At 46.5% G+C, this 27921-nt stretch overlaps 1 long non-coding RNA gene and 1 other non-coding gene across 2 annotated transcripts; both read right to left on the bottom strand.

The window, feature by feature from the left end:
* Positions 1–2966: 2966 nt before the first annotated feature.
* Positions 2967–3039, bottom strand: TRNAT-CGU (transfer RNA threonine (anticodon CGU)). Its single transcript has one exon. It is a non-coding gene; the product is annotated as a tRNA-Thr (tRNA).
* A 19563-nt stretch (positions 3040–22602) lies between these two features.
* LOC146194377 (uncharacterized) lies at positions 22603–24309 on the bottom strand. Its single transcript, XR_014705444.1, has 4 exons — positions 24226–24309; positions 23914–24009; positions 23252–23407; positions 22603–22645 (listed from the first exon to the last, which is right to left on the bottom strand). It is a non-coding gene; the product is annotated as an uncharacterized LOC146194377 (long non-coding RNA).
* Between the last annotated feature and the right edge of the window lie 3612 nt (positions 24310–27921).

Genomic DNA, 27921 nt, shown 5'->3' with positions numbered 1-27921 from the left:
AGGCGTCGGTAGCCATCGTGGTGGTTCCGATGTGGCGACCGGGGATCGAATAGATTCACCTCCACCAAGAGATGTTACGTGGAAGATTTACAGTCCCAAAGCTGTCCGCACAACTAACGTTGATGAGGGCACCGATTTCACAACACTCAGCGTCGTCGTCTTCTCCGAGTCTGTTGCACTTCTTCATCCTCATCACGAACAGCGAATATAGCTAAATAACAATATTTTTAGTTACGTTGACAAGGCTATAAAGGATAACTCGAGCTCCAGAACAATACAGATCTTCATTTAAGGACAGTTTTCAGCGCAAAGGCACGCGGCCAAGGAAAAGAAGGAAGACTATGGGACTATAGGAGGTCTTCTTTCTTCTTTCCTTTGGTCGCGTGCCTTTGCGCTGAAAACTGTCCTTAAATCTAGAATACCAACTAGCCCAACAACTAACTCTACAGATCTTTAGGTATGTAGATGATTACTTGGTTTTTATTGACCACAGGGGCCTTCACGGACGTTTAGATGAAATTTTAAGGGTTTTTAAGGATAACGGAGGTTTAAATTTCACCTTTGAAACTCCAGACAACAATGAGCTGCAATTCCTGGACATAAGACTAGGTGTTACAGCAGGACCATGTTTGTTGGTCTTTCCTACAGAGGTCGAAAAAGCCCTTGCTCAGTTACCGTTGTGGGCATTCTAAGGTAGTAAAAACTGGCATAGGTGTTTCTTGCATTGCGTCTGCGATTGATGAATCATGTGTGCATGCTGTCGGTCAGAGTTTTAACCATCAAGTTCACAGGTTCGGGGCAGCAAGATTTCCTGATGAAGCCATATTACTAGCATGCAATAAGATAATAAAAAGGGTAAAATTATCCCATAGCCATGAAGCCCCCGAACCTCAAAGTAAAGAGAAAAAAAAAATAGCTGGTCCTGCTCTACGTTCACCAGCTGTCCCATCATGGTGTAGAGGTACTCTTTTCTGCCCCTAATAAGTTAGAAAACATTTGTGCCATGGTGGATAGAATAGCCAAGAAAGAAAAAAAAAATGATGAGAGAAACGAGAAAAAAACGAAGAAAGACTGCCAGATAAAACATGACATGAAGTTTGTCCCTTTGGTTTTTGTTCACAGGCGCAGTATATATGTTCCCTTTACCTGTGGAAAAAGATATATAAGTCAGACGGGCAGGTGTGAATACCCGCATACGTGAGGACAACACTTCCTTGGATGGGGCCCCTTCCTCGAACCTGGCTTTTCACTACAGGGAATGTCGCCGTAACCCTCCTAATTCTAACGCAGATCCATGTAGTCCGCTGTTTAAAGATACCAGGATTCTGTACAAGCACCGCGATAAAATAACCAGGGAAATCAGCGAGGCATTTCACATCCACAAAAACCGCGACACATATGCGTTAGCACACTATCTGTTCTCATTCATGACTGTGAACTGCGGTATCTTGATTGTCAAGTTTCAGGTTATCAGGTATCAGTGCTTTTCTGTTCATATGTGCTCTTGGTTGTGACTGGAGTAGATATCTGTGTTCTTTTCAATAAAATCTTCAGTTGCTAGTCAGCGCTGGTCCCGTCTTCTTTCTACCCCCTTATCTTCGTTGTTGCGCTGTTTTTGATTAATTATGCACCGACTCGTTATAAAAGGAGTGTCGTTCGCATATACAATATAAAAATAAAACTGCGTGTGAGTGTTTACTTTTCAGTAAGTGTACAGTGCACATAAAGAGCACATATATCCATGCTAATACAACTCAGGCATTTCACTTTGTTCCAAAAATTACAAATATATTTAACATCAATAAAAGTCTATGCTTTAATTGTTGTTAGAATAGAAATTCCGTGTTTCCCTGTGTGTACGCGGAATGCCCCTGACTCCAAGTTGCGTTAACTTACCAGAAGCCTTCGCAAGCGAGAAGCATTAAATACGTGCGCCGCTTCCAGTCCAAGACTCAAACCACAACCTGAAACTTGTAGTCAGCGGCTTCAGTTATAGCTGCCTGGTAGGCTGAGGCAGCGCGCCTGGTACCCGATTAGGGAGCCTACATGTTGGGCCGCGGCGCCCGGCTGAGGGTGGTGCCATCCTTTAATGGGGCACTTGCCGCCGCCCGCTAACACCAGTGTTGCCAGTTGAGCTAGGGGCGCCATTTTGGTCCCCAATTGAACTGGTGCAGCTGGGCGCTCTGCATGCAGGAGAAAGTCGGCGCTCGTACAATGCGGCGGTCCGAATTTCTGAAATGAAATTTTAGTTGCGCCCTGCGGTGCATATTGTTACGGACGACAAGGAAGAAGAAGCGGGCAGTGGTGCGGGCAGGAGCGCTCGCGCTAGGCCCGCGAACATTCATTAAACGTCATCTACCATCGTCATCGGTCATGTTCTGTCTCCTGTCTTCATCGGCTTGCCGCTTCGTAACAATATTAAGTGATAACAGCTCCTTTCGTCGAAAAGCCGTTGCCGTAGTAGTAATAGTAGCAGTAGTAGTAGTCTGCAACGAGTGTCGGAAATAACCGGGGGTTGCATAAAAATTCTATCATGGTAATTTGTGGTTCTAGTGATGGATGATTGGTGTATGATAAGCAATGAGGTATTAAGAAATGATAAACAATTGGTGAAATAAAAATGAAAAACGACAAAATTTAAAAGTGGGTTTAAGGGTGTCAAAATGCTCACAATGTAAGCCACTGCTTGATTATGCCAATTAATAAAATTTATATTTATATTTATTTATATATATATATATATATATATATATATATATATATATATATATATATAGGGGAAATGAGGGTGCTCGTTATAATACATGAAGGAAAGAAGCCAACAGTCGGCGAGGCCAAGGAAAGCGTTGGGGATGGTACTTTGTCTTTCTTTTTTTTTTAATGTTTACTTGGATAATCACAGAAATTAGTATAGTAATCTGTTTAGGGGAAATATAATTAGACACAAAGTAGAAGAAAAAACAACGTGCCGATGGTGGGATTCGAACCCACGACATCCGAATAACGCGTCCGGTGCTCTTCCAACTGAGCTACATCGGCCGCTGTCCCCCCTGCTACTTTCTTGGGTATTTATGTTGTCTGTATAGGAACCTTGAGAGTGTTCACCAGCGCCACCCTCAGCCATAGCGGCGGACGTGGGATGTCCTTTTGTAGCAGGGGGGACAGCGGCCGATGTAGCTCAGTTGGAAGAGCACCGGACGCGTTATTCGGAGGTCGTGGGTTCGGATCCCACCATCGGCACGTTGTTTTTTCTTCTACTTTGTGTCTAATTATATTTCCCCTAAACAGATTACTATACTAATTTCTGTGATTATCCAAGTAAACATTAAAAAAAAAAAAAAAGAAAGAAAAAGTACCATCCCCAACGCTTTCCTTGGCCTCGCCGACTGTTGGCTTCTTTCCTTCATGTATATATATATATATATATATATATATATATTTCAGTTAATTATTTGAAATAATTGAAAGAAATCGAAAAATGTGAAAAGGGGGTTTAAAGGAGTCAAAACGCTCAGAATGAAAAAGCAATGCTTGATGAGGCAAATTAAAAAAATTCGAGAGCGCAATTTATCAATTATATAGTTAAAACAATTGAAAAAAGATGAAAATTGATTACTGCATGGTACGTGTTTCAAAGGTATCAAAACGCTAAGAGTGAACAGTGGATGTGCGGTAATGCTCAAGAAAAAACTTAGAGTGTGCAACTGAACTAATGAAACAATGAAAACTTAGAAAAAAGAGGATTCACAGTCACAATGCGAGGTAGCTTGACAGCGTATTGCAAAGTAGCATATACTGCAAGGTGGGGAGTCTGCAAAGCCATTATCTATAATCATTACTGGTAGCCATAATCAAAATTAATAATTCTTGTAACATGCAACATAGTATATGACACAGCATTTAAAAATGTAGCATACTCTAACCAGTAGAGTAAATATTGTGTAATCATAATTCACTCATAAACATGGCTCATGATACGTATTTGTGTTAACGACGATTAGCTGATTGACGGGTCTAAAAAAAGGCAGACAATGATTGCGCTACAATCGCACTCGATAATAGCTATCCCACGATATGACTTGATGAAGTCTAAAAATTAAATGATCACAATTAATTAACTAATTAATGGCTATTAAGCACGACCAGCAATTTGTCTACTGGAATCGTACCCGTCATAAGCCATCCCGTGGTATGACTTATCATTGCAGCCTGAAGTTCAATTGTTGCTTACAATTAACTAATGAATGGCTATTCATTAGCACTGGTAACTAGGGCATTGAAATAATACTTCATTTAAGCTATCCCGTGATATACGGCTTCACGTTGTCGCCTAATGGTTAAATGTTAATTACCAAATAACTAACGGATATTATTTAGGACCGGTGGTTTGTAATTACCTAATTAACGGCGATTAAGCAAGGCCAGCAATTTGCCTACTGGAATTGTACCTCAGATAAGCCATCCCGTGATATGAATTGCCATTGCAGCCTGAAGTTCAATTGTAGCTAACAATTAACTAATCAAGGCCTGTTAATTAACACTGGTAACTAGGGCATTGCAATTATACTCGATATAAGCTATCCCGTGATATACGGCGTCACGTTGTCGCCTAATGATATAATGTTAATTACAGAATAACTAATTAACGGATATTAAGACAGGTAAGTAGTATACGGGAATTGTCATCGACATAAGCTTTCTCGTGATATGTGACGACACTGTAGTCTAAAGTTCAAAATTTAATCACAATTAACTAATTAACAACGGTTAACGAAGTCTGGTAATTAGTAATAATACTTTATATAAGCTTTCCTTTGATATCTGACTTGACATTGTTGATTAAAATTCAATTCCTAATCGCAATTAACTGAGAAGGTTATATTAACTAAAACTGGCTATTAGTGCAGTGCAATCGTACTCGGTATAAGTATTAACAAACTGCCGAAAATTAGTACTTACAATAATGTTCCTGCAATTATGTTCGATACAAAGTTACCATTGATATAACAAACGTAGTCCATCATCATCATCAGCCTTACTATATGCACTGCAGGGCGAAGGCCTCTCCGATATTTCTCCAATTAACCCAGATCTGTGCTAGCTGCATCCATTTGACCCCTGCGAACTTCTTAACCTCATCCGCCCACCTAACTCTCTGCCACCCCCTGCTACGCTTTCCTTCCCCTGGAATCCACTTTGTTACCCTAAGCGACCATCGTTTATTCTCTCTTCGCACTACATGTCCTGTCCATGCCCACTTCTTCTTCTTAATTTCCACTAGAATGTCAGTAACTTGAGTTATTTCTCTGACCCACTCTGCACGCTTCCTATCTCTTAATGTTACCCCTACCATTTTTCGTTCCATAGCCCTCTGAGTTGCCCTCAACTTGGGTAGAACACTCTTGGTTAGCCACCCTGTTTCAGCCCCATAGGTGAGTACAGGTAAGATGCAACTGATGTATACTTTCCTCTTGAGCGATACCGGTAAGCTGCTAGTCATAATCTACGAGGGCTTGCCAAATGCGCTCCATCCCAATCTTATTCTTCTTGTTATTTCTTTTTCAGGGTCCGGATCTGCGGTTACTACCTGGTATTGAACCTAAAATAAAACTACTTCTTGGGGCACTCTGTACACGTCTGCCCACGATTCTCATCAGCCAAGTAACACTAAAATTAAAACAATTTGTCGGGAAACAATATTTCCTGATAAGAAACATTTTTTTATTTAATTATAAAGCTGTGATCCTCCCAAAAAAAAGCACATAAGGTTGCTAATCAGCTAATAAGGCCAAATTCTCATTTTACACCAGCCTGATTCTATATATATAAAGCGTGCCACTCGTATGCTGGGGACCACAATGGCGGCCCACTAAGCTTGACGGTCGTTTTTGGTCAAAATAGGCAACCCTAGCATGAGATGTCACCACCCTAAGCTGAGCGCCGCGGCACAACATGTAGGTTCCCTATACCCACCTAAGGTATAGGGCACAACATATATGTAGGCTCCCTATACCCACCTGCTTCATTCTCACAGCCGGTTTTTCTCTCCTCCGTCGCCTCCGTCACGCCGGTGATCGCCGGAGGAGCCAGTACTCTCCGAAATCGGGTGGCCGGCGCCGTGGGGTTTTGCTCCAAGGTGCCGCCAGTCCGGCGAACGATGAACTCCTCCCCCCGAATGACGGACCAGTGAGCGCGCTCGCTTCTCTCACGTGACTCTACGTCAGGGCTTGCGTTTCACGCCGGCACGGCCATCGCGGGCTCGCATGCACACGGCGGTGCGCGAGCATAGAAAGGAAAAAAGCGTGGGTTGCGCTCATGGCTGGTGCCCCGCGAAGCGCGCGCTGACAAGAGACAACAGATACCGTTTCTTCTTTTTTTTTTTCGATGCACCGGGTGTCGCAGCTAAACATGACCTGCAAAACTTTACGTTGTTTCAGTTGTATGTTTGAATGGGTGTATTAAAAGAAATTTTGCAAGTTCTGGCGACCCATTTTTTTATTGATGATGGAGTTAATTATATGTGTTCCTATAAATTTCTTAGATTTCGCTGACTGCCGTGGATAATATTGCCGCATAGAAGATGACGCCAAAGATGATGACTGGCCCCACAAGCGCGAGCCTGGAAGAGAAGGAAGTTCGAGCGCAAGACTCGTCCTAGTTGATTATTAAACCCGTCCTACCTTTGGGTCCTCCTTGGCGTTCTATCGAGACGTGACGCTGGTGGAGCGCGCTGGGGTATGCATAAGACTCCTTCCGGCAGTCCACAGCGGATTCCAGACATCGACACGCCTGTCCATCGCGCTAGCCGCCGCCTTCTAAGCCTAGCCCCGGAGTACAACTATATGCCGAGAGACTCTTCAAACGCCCAAGTTCACCAGGTCTGCCAAGCCATGGCACATCCCAACCCTACGCCGGTGACTCTTCAGAACACCAAGGTGCCAGAGTGCTTTCGCGGGAAGCGTTTGAAGATGTCGAGGACTGGCTTGACCTGTTTGAGCGAATGGCCAAGATTAATCAGTGGAGCGCAGATCACAAGTTTTGCAATGTTTATTTTGCCCCTCAGGATAATGCTAGAACGTGGTTTGAAAACCACGAGGCCAGCTTATCCACATGGCATGACTTCCGCCGCCAGCTCGTAGACACCTTTACGAGAAATGATCGACGAGACAATGCGCTGCGCCTGCTTGAAGTGCGTGTCCAGAAGCCGAATGAGAGCGTGGCTATGTTTGCGGAAGACATGGCTCGCCTTTTTCGCCGTGCCGACCCTGATATGAGTGAGCCAAGGAAGTTACGGCATCTCATGCACGGTGTCAAAGAGCAGGTGTTTGCCGGCTTAGTACGCAACCCACTTAAAAGCGGGAGTGAGTTCATTAAAGACGCTACGGCTATAGATCGAGCCCTCCAAGATCGATGCCACCAGTACAACCGACCTGTCAGCTGTGCCCCGACGACAGCGGCGGCGCTGACTGCAACAGATCAAACCACTCTTCGAGACATGATTAGAGAAACTGTTCTTGAGGAGCTGCAGCGAATTACGGTTACGAAAGCTCCGTCATCAAAGGCCCTCATTCAAGCTGCGCCTGCGATTGAGCCCGCATTGAACATTTTGGCAGTAATAATTGTGTTAGAGTGCCCTTAAGATCAGCTGTGAAGTTGGTTAAGCATGGTAGCCCACATTATTCAATTCCAGCTTTAGTAGTGCGTTAATCATCAGTCTCTCATGAGATCGAGGCGCGGCGATCGTTGTCGCTCTCGAAACGCTCGAAACGACCTATCGAAACATGGAAACTCTAGAAAAAAGATACTGCCTTTGTTTTCTTACAAATACGCAACGACTTCGCAGCAAAAAGCGCTTGCTTGAACCATATTTTTCATATGCCCCTTGATGGTCGATTGAAAGTACGCTGTTGCCCTGATGGCCCCTGAGGGATGCTACTCCGGCTGACGCCGCAGGCCGCACCGGCTATACTGGGGCACTGGAACCAGTGCGGCCCCAGTGCACATACAGCGCTTATCCCAGTGCATCGCGGATGCCAGCTACACACCCAGCGTCAAAAGTCTAATCCCAGCGTTTTTCTCCCATCGCACCAGTGCAGCCAGTGTCTTCCCGTTACTGCTCCAGTGAATATCGCAGACCTCCAGCGTGCCCAGCAGATCCAGTGCAAAACCAGCGCGAAAATCTTACTTGTTTCGCACTGGAGACGCTGGTTTTTACAATAGGGAAGGAATGAAATTCGGTGCTCCCTATCACCGTCTGCCCTGTGCAACGAGTTTCATCCAGTCGACAACGCGGCAACCATTTCCGAACCATACCGCGTTCCACAACCGGTCAACTACACGGCCAACATTCCTGCACCTTATCACGAGCCGCAATCTGAGAGCTATGCCGCGGTCCTACGTCGCCCGCCTCCGGACCACGCCCCACCGAGCTCACCAAGCCGTCAGGAGACGCGATTCTTCCAGGGGCCTCAATGGGCGCCTTCCAGGCGTTCACAACCACGCCGAACGGACAGGTGGCGCAGTTATGACAGCCGGCCACTCTATTTCAACTGCGGACAGCCTGGCCACGTATATCGGTACTGCCGCTAGCGCGAAGAGGGGCAGGCCTTCCCGCCTGCTTCTGCTCGCCGCCGCTTCGACGCTGACACTGCCGAAACCGAGGACAGCCTTCCGGTCAGCAGGAAAACCGAATCCCCAGGCTTCCGCCGCCGCTCCTCTCCATTGCCACAGCATTATTCTTCGGCGATGCGTCGTGGCAATGCTGACGTTAGCGGACGGCGGTCCCCTAGCTCTCACCGGGGAAACTAACAGCCGCAACCTCGCGAGGGGAGGTTGCACACAGTCGAAAAGTGTCAGAACCCTCACCACCACCGCAACTGCCGACAACCCGTGCTTCTGACACTGCCGCACTACCGCCGAAAATGCCGCACCAAATGAGCAGCCCCAACGACGAAGCTGACAACGCCGACCTTGCCGTACTTCCGCCGCAAATGCCGAAAGAGACGAGCAACCCAGATAACGTTGTTAGCGCCGACCTCGCCGTTTCCATCGATGGGCTGGAGGTACATGCTCTGGTGGATACCGGGGCGGATTTTTCAATTATTAGCCAGAAACTGGCTAACACGCTGCGCAAAGTAAAAACCGAATGGCCAGTAATAAGAAGTGTTGGGGGCGAGCTACTGGCACAGACAGGGAAGTGCACTGCCCGGATAGGAATAGGAAACGTAGTGTTTGTTGGCAGCTTCGTTATTCTCCCTGACTGTTGCAAAGACCTCATCTTGGGCATGGACTTTCTGCGTCTTCATGGGGCTGTAATCAGCATTCGTGACAGCGTCGTTGCCTTCACCAACAATCATGAAGACCTTGGTTATGCGGAAGTACCACTGATGCCCTTACGCGTCGCAAATGAGGCGGTGACATTACCTCCGCGATCATGCTCTCTTGTTAAGTGAAGTTCGACATGGCCCATACTGGCGATGGCATCGCCGAAAGGGCAGTCGCCCTGGTACTAAACCGAGGTGTTTCTATAGCTCGAGGGCTAGTCAACTTGACCAATGGGCAGATCGAAGTGCTGCTGACAAACTTGAGCGTCAGCAAATTCTGAAAGGCATAACTGTGGCCTTTTTCGACAGCCTCCCAAATGCGCAGCACTGCTTCTCACTGCAATGTGCAAGACGCCCGTAACCATCGTCGATGTGAGTCCAAATTTGTCTTCTTCAGAACGGGACTGTCTTTTGGATCTCATAGATAAATTTCGAGACTGCTTTGCTTTCGAATCGCGGATCGGCCAAACGCCTTTGACAAAACATCGAATCATCACGGATTACTCGATTTGCCCGATTAGACAAAATCGTTACCGTGTGGCTCCAAAAAAACGTGAAGCCATTTGACGCCAGGTGGCCGAAATGCTTAGAGAGGTGGCCGAAATGCATAGACTACCGCAAGCTCAACCAATTAACTAAAAAAGGCGTGTACCCTCTTCCTCGCATCGACGATCCTTGATCGCCGACGAAATGCACGTTATTTCTCATCAATGGACTTGAAAAGTGGATATTGGCTGATAGAAGTAAACGAGAGAGATCGGGAAAAGACAGCATTCGTCACTCCCGACGGATTGTACAAGTTTAAGGTGCTTCCGTTCGGTTCATGCTCAGCACCAGCAACATTTCAGAGGTTGATGGATACTGTACTCTCGGGACTTAAGTGGCAAACATGCCTGGTGTATCTTGACGACGTGATTGTGTTTTCGGTCACATTTGAAGAGCATCTACGCCGTTTGCTAGCTGTATTTCAGGTCAGAAGATCTGCGGGCCTTACACTAAAACCCGAGAAGTGCCACTTCGGTTACGAGGATCTGCAGTTCTTAAGTCACGTCATTAGCCAAGAAGGTGTCCGGCCTGATCCTGAAAAGCTCTCCGCAGTCGCCAAGTTCCCAACACCTACGGACAAAGACATTGCGGCGCTTCCTGGGTCTTTGCGCCTATTACCGCCGATTTATTGCTGGTTTATCACGAGTTGCCTGACCATTATCTTCGCTGACGCGTAACAATGCTGTCTTTGCTGAGGTGAAGAACAGCAACAAGCTTTTAATGAGCTGCGGAGGCGTTGACAGACAACACCATTCCCGGCGCACTTTGATGACGACGACGCTACACTGCTTCATACGGATGCCAGCGACGTGGGCTTGTGCTGTGCTGGTGCAGCGGCAGGATGGCGTGGAAAAAGTAATTGCTTACGCCAGCAAGACCCTATCTAAAGCATAAGCGAACTACTCGGCAACCGAAAAAGAATGCCTTGCAGTGGTATGGGCGGTTATGAAGTCCCGCCCTTATTTGTACTCTCGCCCCTTTCAAGTCGTTAGCGACCATCACTCGCTCTGTTGGCTGACGAATTTAAAGGACCCTTCAAGGAGACTCGCGCGTTGGAGCCTTCGATTACAAGAATTCGACATGGCAGTTATTTACAAACCTGGAAAAAAGCACACGAATGCTGACTGCCTTTCGCGAGCGCTGGTCGAACCTTCCACTATGACCGATGAAGACAGTGCGCTTCTAGGTGTCATAGATGACGCAACGCTTTCCCAACAGCAGCGAGAAGACCAGCCATTGCTCCCTCTTATTGATTTCTTGGAAAAACGAACTACGGTTGCGCCTAAAATTTTCGCCTAAGTAATATCTCTTCATTCCTTATTCGCAACAACGTACTTTACAAGAACGTCCGCCCTTGGGAAACAGTCATCTACTCGTCGTCCCATCTGCTCTCCGCAGTCAAGTTTTGCAAGCGTGTCACGACGAGCCAACCGCCGGTCACCTAGGCTACACCCGCACGTTGCCTGGAGGCCAGCACGGATACTACTGGCCAAAACTGCCGGCGACAGTGAAACATTATGTACGTACGTGCATAGACTGCCAGCGCCGTAAATCACCCCCTGTAAAACCAGCTGGCTTACTTCACCCTCTTCAAGTGCCAACAACTCCTTTTAAGCAAATCGGCATGGACCTCCTGGGACCATTTCTGACGTCCACAGCCGGGAATAAATGGATAATTATTGACACCGATTATCTAACCCGCTACGCGGAGACCAAGGCTCTGCCAAGGGGTACCGCCACCGACGCAGCTCGATTCTTCGTGCAGAACATTGTCCTGAGGCATGGCGCTCCGGCGCTCATTATAACTGACCGAGGAACTGCATTTACGTCCGAACTTTTGGAGACCGTTCTCCGCCTCAGTGGTACCAGTCACCGTAAAACTACAGGCTATCACCCCCAAACCAATGGGTTGACGGAACGCCTCAATAAAACCATCACAGACATGCTTTGTATGTACGTCGACGTGAACCACAAGAATTGGGACGAAATTCTTCCCTACGTCACGTTTGCCTACAATACGGCACGCCAAGACACCACTCGTATGACACCATCCAGCCTCCTTCACGGGCGACCAGTAACAACTATGCTGGATGCAATGTTGCTCCCGAGTGCTGACACTGATGATCTCGATCAGGACGCCGAGGAATTTGCTCAGCGTGCTGAGGAAGTTCGCCAACTAGCGCGTGTGCGGATCAAAAATCAGCAAGAGCGTGAAGCACGACGCTACAATCATAGACACCGACATGTGATGTTCAAACCTGGCGACAAAGTGTGGGTCTAGACGCCTATTCGCCACCGTGGACTCTCCGAAAAACTACTGCAGCGATACTTCGGGTCCTACGTTGTTCAGCGACGTTTAACCGACGTCACTTATGAGGTGGCGCCAGACGGGGTGTCGACCTCAAAGCGACGCCAGCAACAAGCCGACGTCGTCCACGTTTTACGTATGAAGCCGTACAACTCGGACTGACCTTGGCCTCCTACTTCCTTTCATGCTCATCGGGACGATGCTTCATGAGGAGGGGGGCAAATGCCGCATAGAAGACGACGCCAAAGATGATGACTGGCCCCACAAGCGCGAGCATGGAAGAGAAGGAAGTTTGAGGGCATGACTCGTCCTGGTTAACTATTAAACCCGTCCTATATTTGGGTCCTCCTTGGCGTTCTATCGAGACGGGACAATATTATAGAAGTGCGCATTTATGCTGACCTTGGATATTGGCTTGATATATATTCGTACCCATTCGTACCCATTTGTTGTTCCGTAGTACGCGCGGTGTTTTTACTGAGGCTGAGATAAGAAGGCGCTCCAACTCTGAACTGCTGCGAGAAGTCGCGACACTAAATGCGAAATATAAGAGACGGGGAATTCATATTTCATATTTTCAAGTAGTAGATTTGAAATTTCACTTCCTTTCATTTCGGAGCTACGCAAACAGTACCTCGTTGCAAACTGTTAAGCTGGTAGTTTTTCTTGCAAACCTAAGCCGATCCAAACGGAAAACCGGTCCTTGACAAATTGAAATCATGTAAAGCACGTGGCTCACAAGTTGAGCTAAGCGCTATTATACTGACACAACCAGAACCAAAAACAAGTACGGAATGGCAAAAAAAGTTAGGGGCAGTAAGAATTTGGATGGGCGGAAAACCTGTTGGCTAGGCAGGCGAAGAAGTCGAAATGACTGCCGTACAGGTGAAGAAGGGAAACAAAGAGGTAATGGGCGAGGTGAGGAAATCAGCAGAGAAGAAAGCTGAACAAAGAAAAGAGAGAAAAAAAAGCTAACAGTGGATAAATGGCGCGGCAAGAAAACATCATCAAGGGGAGGAGGTCTAAGAAAGGAAGTAAAGAAAAAGCATATCAATGGGGAAAAGAAATGCAGGAAAAGGCCGCAATGTACCCGCCAGACAGAGAACCCTTTTTTTTTTTTTTAAGCTGTGACGAAGCTGTGTTTGAAGAGGAAGCCACAAGTTTTGAAGCCGCATTATTAGCACTTGCCGGTGATAGCGAAATATTAAGTGCTACCTTAATATCATGAATGGTGGTACCGACCGCAACCTTTCATTGCTGGTGAACAATGCTTGTATTGATAGCAGTCTTATTTGACTAGTCGTTTTTGGAGCTTGCTGAACGAGCACTTTTTTGCAGATTCTTCAGCCTATAGTATTCCAACGTGAACTAAGGCTTTGCAATCGAGACGTTTCCCCCGAAACAAGTGTTTTGATAGCTACCAAGTGCACCCCGCGGGGGTGGCGCAATGGTTACGGCGCTCGACTACTGTTCCCAAGGACGCGGGATCGAATCCCGGCCTCGGCGGCCGCTTTTCACTGGAGGCGAAAAGCAAGGCCCCCGTGTGCTGTGCGATGTCAGTGCACGTAAAAGAACCCCAGGTGGTCGAAATTTCCAGAGTCCTCCACTACAGCGTCTCTCACAGCCCGAGTCGCTTTGGGACCAAACCAAACCATAGCAACCAAGTGCGCCTCGTAAAATTACCAAGCGAAATAACCCCGTGACCCTCAACTGCAATGTGTTATTGTGATGTCATTTGTAAACCGCGTCACTGATAAAGGAAGAATCGTACTTGAAGAAAAAAAAATTCAGTCATTTGGACAACAAGAGGCGCCATTGCGCATAAGGCAAAATTTCATCTGAGGCTACAGTACAATATTCGTAACAAAATTTTCGTCGCATTCTCACTTACGATCGCTGCACTCTAGAAGTGCAGGAGATAAATTCTTGACAACACATTTATCGATGTTTATGCATTTTTTATGTTTCGCTGAGCTGCGAGAACAGTGCGAAGGCGTTGCGCCTGTTGCTTCACAGCATATCAGTGTGATATTATTTAAAATCATATAACTTAATTCATACATGACGATTTAAGAGCACTCTCAAAATTTCTGACGAGAGCTCATGTTTCTGTGTTTCTTCAGTTTAGCTGCTTACCAAGAGTAATATAACTACAGTGTGCATTTAAACTACGCTTTAATGCTCGCTTCTTATATTTGTACCTATTTGCTTCCGTCCTGTACGCGCGGCGCTTTGCAGTAAACTGTGCAGTTGCATACAGCTACTGAAGCTAATATGGCAGTGCCTTCCAGCCCCAAAGCACAAGAGGCTGACAAAAAATGCCGATTTTATTTCATTTTGCAATATGCAGGACGTCACAGCTAACATCGACTTCCGATCGATATTATCGGTATTATTTCAATCGGTGCCAGTTTAACTTGATTTTTAAATGCTTGTATCATAACCATCTTGCCATGTCGCGAACAATTGTTTTATTGATAGAATAGTTAATTATGTTCTCTTTGATTGTGCTGATTGTGAAGAATAATGTTATTGGAGTAAGCATAATTTTCTGCGGTTTAATACATGGTTTGCTATAATTATACTCATTTGTCTTGGCACAGTACGCGTGGTCTTTGTGCCGTTACCGAAGCTGAGATGAAAACGCGTTATAGCTCCAAACTGCTGCTAGAGCACGTAAGACAGCACGCTTCTTCTTTTTTTTTTTTTTTTATATATACAGCCGCGAAGCACCAGACTTTCACCGCTGCAGGAAGGGCAGCCACCAACTCCGCATATTTTTTTTTTTTCCTTGCAGGTGAAAAAAAAAAAAAAAAAGGCACTCTGACGTAAAGTCACAAGGGAGCGGCGAGGCCCCGCCCGAACAGGTTTCACGGTGTCCGGCGCCCCTTTCTGTTAGAACATCGCGTCGCTCCAACCGTCGTGCGGTGTCTCCCGCCGGTGCCGCTGCGACGGAGAGGAGCACCGGCTGTGAGAATGAGACCTTACTAACAGCCGGTTTTTCCCTCCTCCGTCGCCTCCGTCGCGCCGGCGTTTGACGGAGGAGGTAGAGAGATTTAGCTTACTGGAGACGTATGACGTTTACCGGAGACGTACAGACGTAGACGTATCGGACGCCTACTGTGCATGCGTGCAAATTGATGTAGGCGTATTCGGCTGACACCGGGCAAAACACGTTTTAGCTGTACGTATCGCCCATACGTCGAACGTATCGGCAGACGTACATGCAGATGATGATGATGGCTATCCAATAAAAAAGATAGAAGCTATTTGTAATAAATACTTCAAATAATGTTACAAAAATGTCACATGCAGATCCCCCGAAGTCATCATGTTAGCGTGTTAGTAGTGCTTTGAATAATTATTAATTTGAGCTCACTTTTAACCACTTTGCCCCCTGCAGCAAGCCTGAACAGTCCGAGCATAATTGCATTAAATCCGTTTGTTTTGGTGCTCGCATGGAGGAAGGAAACAACTGCTCGTGTTTGCTGGTGTTCGGTCGTGTGCTAGAGTTTGCTCTTGCTATCGGTGCAACCTGCCCACGTTACGTTACATCATGCCGCCAGCGTCCTTCACCCTTCACGAAAGGCAGCTTTTAAGCACCCTATCATGGGATGAAATTACCAGTACTCCCCGAAATTGGGTGGCCGGCGCCGTGGGGTTTTTGAAAATTGAAAACTTGAAAAAAAAAATATATTTACAGTAATATACAGGAAATGGGCCTCGGGCGAAAAGCTACAACGATAGCTTGAGAGATGCCCGAGGCCCAGTAATGGCACAGCAAAAATGCGTGTGACATTAAGGCGAAGATATACATACTATATAACATGAAAATTATCAAGCACAGAAAGAGCACATATATACAAATGAAACAGCAAGTGAAAAACCAGCACAGTAATTTAACGGCCCACAATAATGTAACAGTATGCACAAAACATGGCAAAACGTAATGAAAATGAAGTGACTATTCTTATAATAATCTTTAAGGCAAGGAACGGAAAGTACAGAGAAACAGTGCGGAATTGATAAATTATAGCTTAAATTCCTTAATTGAGGCGGTAAATATGTTTGGGTTGCGTATGCTATAAATGAAGTGACTATTCTTATAATAATGTTTAAGGCAAGGAACGGAAAGTACAGAGAAACAGTGCGGAATTGGTAAATTATAGCTTAAATTCCTTAATTGAGGCGGTAAATATGTTTGGGTTGTGTATGCTATAATGATTTAATATGCATGGTAAAGTAAAAAGAAGGCTCTGGTTACCGTATAGTGTCCTCGTTCGAGGAATGTCTCATATTTGTTTACTTCTGGTGTGAAAGGGTTTTTCTTAAGGCTTAAGTCCAGATATATTCTTCAAGAAGTCAGTTAAGCATTAAGGTGACAATTTAAGGCTGTAAAGTAGACGATACTCAAACATGGTATGCACACTATGAATCCTATATTGCGGAAATAATGTTTCCGTGTGGGCAGTGTAGCATGCACCAGCGATCGGTCTAATTGCCTTCTTTTGAAGACCGAGTATGATGTTTAGATTTGTTTTGGATGTTGTGCCCCAAACGAGGTGACAGTATTTTATGTGTGATTGAATTATAGCGTGATAAATAAGGAGCTTATGCTTTGGGGAAATCTCGTTACGCAGTCTCGAGAGGAAACCAACAGATCTAGTAAGCTTGCTTTCAATATACATTATATGGTCAGACCACCTCATGAGAGAGTCGAATACAACACCGAGCGATTTGAACTTGTCTACAATTTCAATAATGTTATTTTCTAGATGCAGAGTATTGTTTACTGTGATATCCAGGCTAAGTCGACGAAAAAAGACTGCTTTGGTCTTGGCAGAGTTAACTACCAAACCATTAGCTGTGGACCATTTGTGGAGAGCACAAAGAACCAGATTTGCACTATTAATTAGTTCATCGGCAGAAGATCCCCTAAGAAAACAACTTGTGTCGTTAACGTACTGAATACAACTTCTATGATAAGCTATGCTCGCAAGGTCATTAGCATAGACATTAAAGAGGAACGGTCCAAGACGACTACCTTGCGGGACACCACATTCAATGAAAAGAGAGCTAGACTTGTGATTATCGACCGAAACGACCTGCTGGCGCATGTTTAAATAAGAACGAAAGAGTTGGAGGGGAAGACCACCATAGCTTTCAAGTTTACAGAGTAGTGTTTCATGCTTAAGAAGGTCGAAAGCTTTTGTAAAGTCGATGAAACTACCAAGCGTCATACTTTTAGCTTCGATATTATTTAAAATTATTTCTCTTGTAAGAGTAAAGCAGATTCCATGGACTTGCACTTTCGAAATCCAAACGACTGGCATTTATTAGGGCATGTTTAGAAAAGAACCCATCGATTCTCTCGAGCATTACTTTTTCAAGCGCCTTTGAAAAAACAGGGAGAATAGAAATTGGCCTATAGTTTGTCATCTTGTTTCTATCGCCTCCTTTTAAAATAACAGTTACATTTGCATATTTCATTCGTGCAGGAAATATTTTTGATGTGAGCGACAAGGTAAAGATGTAGCTTAAGCATGGTGCTAAGTGATCCGCAACAAATTCAACTGTTTTAATTTGGAAGCCATCAAAATTGGTGCAAACTTGTAGCTTTTAGGTTCATTATAACGCTAAAAACTTCCTCGCGGGTCGTTAAATGAAAAGCAAAAGTCTCTAAACCTGTATTTTGGAGAAACCGAAGAGCTTCGACCGCGGAACCACTCGGTCTAAAGCTTGTGGAGAAGTCATTGAATTTTTCTGCCTGCCAGCAAAGAGTGGGAATAGGGCAAGCCATCGATCAAAGCTGACCTAAGTGCGTATTTTTATTTTTGTTCAGAAACGATTCATTTAAAAGTTTCCAAAATGATTTCGGACCTTTCCTGCTAGTGAGGATACGCTGTACTGATAGGCAGCTTTAGATCTTCGCAGTTCGTTAGGTAACTTGTTGCGGTATTTTTTGAAAGCTGTAAGGTACTCAGGGTTCCGAGTGGACATAAAGCGTTTGAAGAACCTAGACTTATGATTCATCATTTTGACGTGTTGGAGTCACCAAAGGTTTACGGAGTTTGATTTGTTTGATTTCCAGGGAAAACACTTATTGTAAATGTCTTTCAAAGTACTTAAAAAGAGCTCATAAGATTCATCAACAGAAGAACAGGCAAGAACACAGTTCCATTCCGCAACGCGCACAGATTCGCGAAACCCTTCCCCTTGTCCTGCCAAGCGCCCAGCAGCAGTTCCTCCGACAGAGGCCTCTTGTCTAAACGTTTCAAGGAAGCGGCTAGCACACTTCTTTCGCGCGCATACGCTGGGCACACCAATAATATATGGTCCACAGTATCTGGGAAGCCACAAGTTGAACATTCCGGCGTATCCATCCGTCCAATTAAATGTAAGTATTTGTGCGTGAAAGCCACGTTTAAGCGGTCTGTAGTAAGCATGCTGATGACGCGGAATATCACACGGAACATAAAATTTTAATGTAGTAAGCTGCTGTAGCATTATTCATACAACTCGTAAGAAGGCACGTCGTGTCCGCTCTTGAAAAAAATTGGAGGACGCTTAAGCTTCGCCTTCAAGAGTAGAACGCGATAGCGTTATTGCACCTCGTTCGCACCGCCCAGCGCTACCGGCACTGGTATAGACGGCGTCGCTTCCATCACACGCGTCTCAAGAGCGAGCGCGCAAGGCCCTGCAATACAACACCCGTCGACCTGCCAAGGAGTGTAAGACAATGCGCTACGGCGCAGCAATCACTGATGAGGCGCCCCGCGTCGACTTTGCACTCACGAATCACGCGGTGAGCACCGAGCAACGCAGCGTTCGGCACGGCAACGAAACGTGTGCCTGAGCAAGCGGAACTATAGCGGAACGAACCAAAGAACTCGGTGTCTCGGAGGGAGAAAGCCGGGCAGCGACGCGCCATGAAGGCGGACGCGATCATGGGGCTGACGCCTTGATGGGATCGTCCTCTATCTCGCTTGGGAGCACCACGCAGAAGCATGATTCCTCGGAAGCAGCTCGGCACACATCGCATGGGACGCTTTCCCAGCAGAAGCGCTACGGCGCAGCGATCAAGTCAGAGGCGTCCGGCATCAGACGCTGCACCCAGCAATCGCGCTGTGAGCGGAAAGAGGAGCCGCTTCGCCTAAACACCACTGTTCGAGTGACGCACGCTGGATGTTGGAAGGGGAGAGAGCGAGAAAACTTGTTAAACGCAAGGGTATTGGGGCATCCTCGCACCGGTACCCGCGCGGCCCGAAGGGCAGAAGCGGGTGAGCGAAGATAGTGATCTAAAAAAAGGAAAGACGCTTGATTCTACAACCCGTGATGGTGCACGGCGAAACGTCAGGGGCGAGGGGCGCACCACGTGTCGGGGCAGCGCCGCACATTGCGAGGAGGGGTTCTTCTGTGTTTGCCGCAAGATGGCTCTGCATGTGCGCAGAGCGCAGAAGAAATGTAGTGGAAACGTACTTCGCTACTCGTGTAACTGCGACTTCTGTAAGTAACATGCTCATAATTACCGATATACACCGCAGTATAACGTTCTACGGCACGTTTCTAAGGCAACACCGCATTCACTAGAAGCGCTTTTGTACCGCTTTCAAGCATCGAACTCGTGGCTGTGTGGTAGCGTCTCCATCTCACATTCCGGAGACCCTAGTTCGATTCCCAACCAGCCGATCTTGGAAGTTGCTTTTTATTTATGAAGTGCATGACGGGATTTATCGCTCACGGCCAACGCCGCCGACGCCGACGACACCGGCTTTTCTGCGACACGAGCTCCTTAACGCTGTAGCGTTAAAAGGCACAGCTGTTTGGAGGCCATTTGGAGGCCAAGGGGAGGATATTTTTGCAGATCCTGAACGCGCAATCACGTAACACGTGAACAGTGAGGCTGCCAGCAAAATATAAAAATAAAAGATATAGAACAGGCAACAAGCGAGGGCTAGAAGGCGGCCCCTCCAGCTCGGACCTGGAGGCTTAGCGTGCCCTGGTCCAGAGCTCGGGTAGCGGGGGCGGCCAATGGCGTCTCTGAATAGGGTCTGCCACTCAGCTCCACAACCTCTCTTTCAAAAGTTTTCGGTTCCTCCTCCTAGCCTCTTGTCGGCGTTCGTTGCAGTGGTACATATAATTGGTTGTATATGTGTGTTGTTTCGATGGTACACCATCGCTCTTGCGTGGCGTTCCTTGGCGCGATGTTTTCTCCTCCTCCTCCCAGCCTCTTGTCGGCGTTCGTTGCAGTGCTACATATAATTATAATTGGTTTACAGGAAAGGTAACACTTTCTCCGGCAAGTGTTGTTTCGATGGTACACCATCGCTCTTGCGTGGCATTCCTTGGCGCGATGTTTTCTCCTCCTCCTCCTCCCAGCCTCTTGTCGGCGTTCGTTGCAGTGCTACATATAATTATAATTGGTTTACAGGAAAGGTAAGGCGCAGTATCTATCACACTTTCTCCGGCAAGTGTTGTTTCGATGGTACACCATCGCTCTTGCATGGCGTTCCTTGGCGCGCGTTCATGTGCGGCGTTGCAGATGGCAGGGACGCATCCCGCCTCGGCCAATCAGAACACCGCAAAAGCGGGACACACTTTGTCCACGACAGCATGAGCCGTTGGCTTTCGCCTTAAAAGCACTCTTGTACACGCCGCACCCGCGCACGTAAATCCCTGCGGGCTGGCACGCGACGCAAACACGCATCCACACTGGGTAGAGTTCGGCACTTGGTGGCGACTCTGCTCGAGAAAAAAAGGGTAGAGGGGTAGGTATGGTGATACAGCAGGGAACAAATTGGTAAAGAATTAAGTAGGCGCTTAGATGATAGCCTGTTCTTGCTTACGCACTGCATCGAAATATCTAGAGTGGAAAATAGACCTTTGTATTTGGCCTTCCTGGACATAAACGGGGCGTACGACAACGTAAGCAGGGAGCTCCTGTGGAACATATTGTAACATGAAATGGTTTTAATACAGGTGAACTTCCTATGAAGGACGGACGCACACGGCTCAGAAAAATTTGGAGGACGCTTAAGCTTCGCCTTCAAGAGTGGAACGCGATAGCGTTATTGCACCTCGTCGAGAAAACTTATTAAACCCAAGGGTATTGGGGCATCCTCGCACCGGTACCCGCGCGGCCCGAAGGGGAGAAGCGGGTGAGCGAAGATAGTGATCTAAAGAAAGGAAAGACTTGATTCTACAACCTGTGAGGGTGCACGGCGAAACGTCAGGGGCGAGTGGCGCGCCACGTGTCGGGGCAGCGCCGCACATTGCGAGGAGGGGTTCTGTGTTTGCCGCAAGATGGCTCTGCATGTGCGCAGAGCGCAGAAGAAATGTAGCGGAAACGTACTTCGCTACTCGTGTAACTGCGACTTCTGTAAGTAACATTTTCATAATTACCGATATTAGCCCCGAGAAGTTTGAGTGGCGCACTCTGGCGGTCAGCCCGACGTGACGTCACGGCAAGGACTGCCTGCGCCGATGGCTCTGGCTTCTCCGGGTTGCCGCGTAGCTTCGAATCTGCGGCCTCGGTAGTTCTCATAACAACAGCGTTATGAACAACGCAGACAGCACCCATCGAGTGTCAGGCAAAAAAAAAATATTTAATCATGATTCCTCTTGCTTTCAAAACAAGAAACATGGGCTCGTCGCGGTGAGCGCAAGTCTCGCCGTGACGGGCGCAGCTGGTGCCGTCGCCGCGGCAGGAGCCTTTCGAGTGTCGTCCCTTGAAACTGATGATGTGCGTGGAGTCACTATCTTCATGATTGTATTACGAATGTAATACAACCATGAAGATAGGTCTATATGCCTGCGACGCGATAAATTTGTACCGTTTTGCTGTGGACCTTGCTTAGAGCGCGCATTATGGACTGCGCGCTGTGAAATTTGTGCACGGATTTTTATTTAAAAGAGGCTACTGATTAAAACTTTATTAGAATCATCTTACCTGTCGAGCATTTTTGAGAAGCAATTACGCATGATTTGCCAAGAGCAAAGTGCATTTTGATGGCCAGAATTATGAATTATTAACCATGTCATAAACATTTCCGTCATTCCGTTCGCCTCTGCCTATTGCGCCGCTGCCGTGCGCGCATGGGATGTCTTGGAGGCACTGCTAATTTGCAAATTTCTTTCCAGTCTCCCTTTCACTGAGGAGCATAAATTCCTATGAGGACAAAGCGTGCGAAACAAGTCGCTGCCTTAGTGAAGCAGAGAAACCACTTTCATCAATGATTTTTGCAACCGTTATTAGCTGTTTTTGCTTGAAGATGTAATTCGCGCTGAGCTGAATCCCAGCGTCCTTGAAAAGCTTCTGAACCTTCACGGTAACTCCTGAAAAAAAAAAAAGCGCAAGCTCTGTCAAAAAAAAAAAAAACAGCTGCAGGTGAAACAGGCAAACAGTGTATAAAACTGTATTACATACCTTCAGAACTTCCTGTGCGTTGGTTAGCGCTGTGTGTTGGTCCTTGAGAAAAAAAAAACGACAGAATTATTATGCCATCTAAACCACTCTTTACAGATACAGAGATATCACTAAATTTCCGTCACGCATTGAAAACTTTTTCGTTTTGTTAAATACTACAAACAGCTCATTAAATCCATATGTGAAGAGGATGAAAAATGGGTCTTGTTTAAACAGGTCAGTCCTTCTCTGTTCTTAGGGTAACATTATGCTTAGAGTGATAAGGTTGAAATGCAGTATTTTCATGTACATTTTGTGACGTGGCTAGATAAAAGAATATTCCTCGTGTATCTACGGATGACTTGTGGTTTCATTACTTCATTTTTATGTTGTAACAAGCTCTCCACTCGAATTAACTGCAGTAATATAGAGATTGTTTAAGATATTAATTGTTTGTTTTGATCAAGAGTAGTGGTGAGGAAGCAAAAGCTGATAATTTATCACGATTCTAGTTTACTCATGTATTTCAGTTTCATGATCAGAACTAAAGGCAATGCGGGATATATAAATGTTTTTCTTTTTCCTGAATGCTTGATAAAAATCATGCACGACAATTTGAATCATCACAAAGGAATAGTGGCCGCATAGTGTATCCATAGGTAAACATACCGTCTCAATCTATAACTTCCACCTCCTCTTCTAGTCGTGCAGCATCGTCCATGAGAACGGCGCTCGAATTTTCACTACTGTCCCCATTCTTGTGTGTTGTCAAAGCCTCTGCGTGTGCGCAGAACTGGTACGACTTTGCGGGAACGCCTCTTTCACCTGGAATCAGATAGAGTGATTCAGGCTACAACCTCAAAAAACACTGAAACAAGGCCTTAACGAAGTTTGGGCATTACCTCAGAAAAGCGCAGAGCAGCTGCACATCACGTGCACTTTAAAGCCACGCTTGTTGCATAGCACACAAGTCTGAGACGTAGCTAAGGCAGGGCTTCACGGAGCCCGGAAAAAAACATTCCCTATCACAACCCTTACTGAAGTGCTGTTTTTAGGGACGCGTTGCATTGAATCTGCGCCCCATGTCTTGGAAAATTTGGAAAATATCAGCATTCAAACAAAAAGACCAGCACAGCTGTGCGGGCTGTGTCAAATTTCGCGGCATGAATGAACACGAGAACACCACTGCCGTGAGACACATTTTAAACAAAAACTTAAGCAGGGTCCCAGTTGACTCAGCTTGGACATTCCGCTACTGAGCAAAATGTCTGAGCACTCACTGACACAAAGATCGAGGAAACGAAAGTTTGAGCAATGGCTGATTTACTTACGCCGTCGCTTCGTCGATCCCGGGAGCGATCGCCTTGCATCGCTAGGAAGGTTGACGGATGGAACAGCGTCTGGCAATAGCTTTCTGTTCTTGTACACTGATAATTAAAAAAAAAAAAAAGACTAGTTGACGCCCGTAAAAGCGTCGCTACACGTACGGCTCACCTATTATCTTGTACACCGGCTACACAAAGTCTTCCTTTTTGAAGTGCTTACTGCACACTAGTGGCAATGCCGACGTTTGCTTCCCCATTCTTAACTTTAACAATCTAACCTCCTTCATTTGAACAACTTTGGGTAAAGTGGAAGCTTACACCGGCTTTCTTCCGTGATTTTCACTGCGCACTGAGCCGGCATCGGCCGGGAGGCTAGCAGCAGCCCGGCTGGCGGAGTCCTTGCCGTGACGTCAGACTGCGGCGATCGCAGCGGCGCCAGTGTTCGCTCTCGGGGCTAATACACTGCAGTATAACGTTCTACAGCATGTTTCTAAGGCAACACCGCATTCACTAGAAGCGCTTTTCTACCGCTTTCAAGCATCGAACTCGTGGCTGAGAGTTCGATGCTTGAAAGCGGTAGAAAGTAGTAGAAAGCGGTAGCAAAGTCGTATCTCGGCGGCGGACAACGACCACATCAAAGCAGCGTTCAACGCCCATTACCAAACCCTCTTCGCATCCCACACGGTAGACGCTATCACTTTTAAGAATAAGTTTCTGGCGACGATACCGCGTCTGGACGATGAAGTGAAAGAGAGATTAGAACTAAAGATAACTGAAACAGAAGTGGAGCACGCTATTGACAGTTTAAATGCCGGTAAATCGCCGGGACCGGATGGGTTCAGCGCGGGTTTTTACAAAGAATTTAAGTACGAAATCACACCTATTTTGAACGCAATTTATAACGATGCCTACACAGTAAATGCCCTGCCTCCGTCATATGGGTCATCCCACACCGTACTCATTCCTAAAACTGATGAAATAGACAAATTACGCCTGGTAACATCTTACAGACCCATAGCACTTACAAACGTTGAATATAAAATTTTTATGAAGGTTTTGGCCCGAAGGTTGCAAACGGTTATTAAGGATATAGTAGGACCACACCAAACGTGTGGGATAAAAGGGAGGTCAATAGTGACCAACATTCAAAAGGCGCGAAGTGTCCTTGAGTGTTGTGATGACTGGGATGGTCGGGTCGCCATGCTTCAGATCGACCTCGAAAAAGCATTCGACTGCGTCGATCACGAAATTTTGTTTTCCCTTTTAGAACATGTGAATGTTGGTTCAGTTATATATAAGGGTGTGGCCCTGGCGTACCGTAACTGCACGGCGAGAGTGATTATTAATAAGAGTCTGGGAGCCCCCATTCGACTGCAGCGTTCGGTGCGACAGGGCTGTCCCCTCAGACCTCTTTTGTTTTGCATTTATATTGAAACATTGTGCATGAAACTTATGAATAATGTCAACATTAGTGCGTTTAGGTTACAAGCAGCCGAAGTGAAGCTGCTCGCGTATGCAGACGACATCGTTATTTTTACGGTTGACCAGGGGAGTATCACCGAGGCTGTCAAATGTATCCGTGAGTTCTCTCAAGTTACCGGTAGCGGGGTGAACTGGGCCAAGTGCCTTGGGCTCTGGCATGGACAGTGGCCGTCGAAACCAGATCGCTTTGCCAATGTTACGTGGACAGACACACCGACCAAGTACTTGGGCGTCGAGCTGGATGCCTACCGCGAAAGCGAGCATTATTGGAAAGGGCAAATGACCGAACTACGGGAGAGAGCCGAGAAGTGGAAAGGCGCCAACATGTCGATTTTTGCCAGAGCTACTGTATGCAATCTTTTTTTTATCAGCAAACTTTGGTTTGCAATGCAAGTTTTGAGTTGTTCGCGCGTAAACGTACAGAAGTTACACAGGATTTTCGCCGTTTTTGTTTGGGCAGGTAAATGGGAACGCTGCAGCAGGACGAATTTGTTCCGTCGGGTAAAAGACGGCGGTTTGGGACTCGGCCATCGGTTTTTACGGCAGGTGGTCAACCGGTTTTTGTTTTTTCGGGATGCTTCGGACCCTTTCTTACGCACCGTCTGCCAAGTTAGGCTACGGCGCCTACTGCCGGAGTTTGTTGTCTCCACCGAAGAAGCTACGGGTGGGATTTTTGGTTATTACAGGGAGGTCGTCGCTAGTGTAAGATTTCTTTCAGTGCGTTTTTCTAATGAATATTTGTCCACTGTAAAACGAAAAAATCTGTATCGCGATTTATGTGACATTGTTTTGCCACAACCCTTGTACAGAACCTTATACAGTGGAGGTCCGGGCAGAGATGTCTTGAAGAGAGTAAAGAAAATGCAGGTGTCGCCAGGAGCTAAGACATTTTTCTTTAAATTACACACCGGAACATTATCAGTAAAGAAGTTTTTGGAGGAAAGGGATTTTTTTTTACCGTGGGGGGCGCACTGTTTAATCTGCAAGCAGCCGGAAACAATAGACCATGTTTTTTTGCATTGTTGGGAAGGGGTTTATTTCTGGGATGTTTTGCAACGTACGATAAAGAAAGAATTTCCACTAGACTCCCACGGCATCCGGTATTTAAGCATTGATAATGAAGATGGCGTCCCGTATGATTTAATCATGCTCATGGGCCTCCACTCTATATGGCGCTCCAGAATGGCGGGCTATCACTGCGACAGGGATGCTCGACCCGCTAGAATATACTTTCGAGAAAGTGTGAATTGGTTTATTGCCATACAGAAAGTGGCTGCTGAACCTCCCGAATGGCTCTCAAGGGTAGAGCCTTTGCTGTCGTTGCGGGAGTTTTAATGTACTTAGACGAAGCCAGCCTGACATTGGCTGATGATGACCTTCCAATATGTACTTTGTTTTGTGTTATTCGTGTTGTGTTCTTGTGAAATGGTATGAACCAAAGCCAGGAAATAAAGAAAAAAAAAAGAACTCGTGGCTGAGTGGTAGCATCTCCGTCTCACACTCTGGAGACCCTGGTTCGATTCCCACCCAGCCCATCTTGGAACTTGCTTTTTATTTATGAAGTGCATGTTTATGAAGTGCATGCCGGGATTTATCGCTCACTGGACGCCGACGACACCGGCTTTTCTGCGACACGAGCTCCTTAACGCTGCCGCGTTAAAACCCGGATCAGTCTGCACGCGCCTCGCTTCCTCCGCCTCTTCTTCTGCTGCTTCTGCAGCTTGTCAGTGCGCCGCTACGTGGCGTAACAATTCCCCCCGGGCTAAAACCCCTTGATACTTTGAAAGTTACGCCAACGATTGAACTTTGCCGCCGCCGCGCTACCTCCTCGCCTCCTCCTCGCCCCTTGCGCGCCCCTTCGCTGAAGGCCGGCTCTCCGCCCGATTTCCTGAGCGACGATTGGTCTCCCTGCCGTTGCCATTGGAAACCGACGCGCGTCCGGCGTTTTCCTTGTGTTTTCTTTTTCCTTCGCGCCATTTTTCCCCCAGTCTCGGCGAGCGAATATTGCGCGCTGTGCTTTTATTGCAGCGTGCAAGCTCTATGCCGTGCTGTTGCGCGTACAACTGCAGCAAGCGACCTGAAGATGGTTATGCGGTATTCATGATATCTCAAGGCAAGCGTGACGGCTCGCGCACGAGTCAATGGATTCACAAGATTAGTCGAAAGACGTTTATTCCTAGAAACAACAGAGTTGTTTGCGACGTCGAGTGCCTTTCTCACTCCCCGTAATAACGCGTCACCTGACGCTGCGTTTTTTATTCCTGCTTGCTGCTCAATATTTTTGCGGCGGCAGCATGTTCATTGTATAAAAATAAGGTTGTCCTCTGCAGCATGCTGAATATTCTGCGAGGCTCCAAGGCTCCATCATTTAACACGCTTCGACTTCTGTACAGTGAGAAACAGGGCGCTATAATCTGCTTTTTGCTGTCAGAAATAACTGGAAAATTACAGTCTCTCGATTGCATTTGTCGCGATTATGCTAGGATCCCTGGCCTCCTTCACTAAAAATCAAAATTCGGGCTTGTAGAGGAG

This window comes from Amblyomma maculatum, chromosome 3, assembly GCF_055883805.1.
Source record: "Amblyomma maculatum isolate TAMU_Amacu chromosome 3, ASM5588380v1, whole genome shotgun sequence".
Taxonomy (NCBI): domain Eukaryota; kingdom Metazoa; phylum Arthropoda; class Arachnida; order Ixodida; family Ixodidae; genus Amblyomma; species Amblyomma maculatum.
The sequence above is the reverse complement of the archived record's forward strand: the minus strand, read 5'-3'. Positions and strand labels throughout refer to the sequence as shown.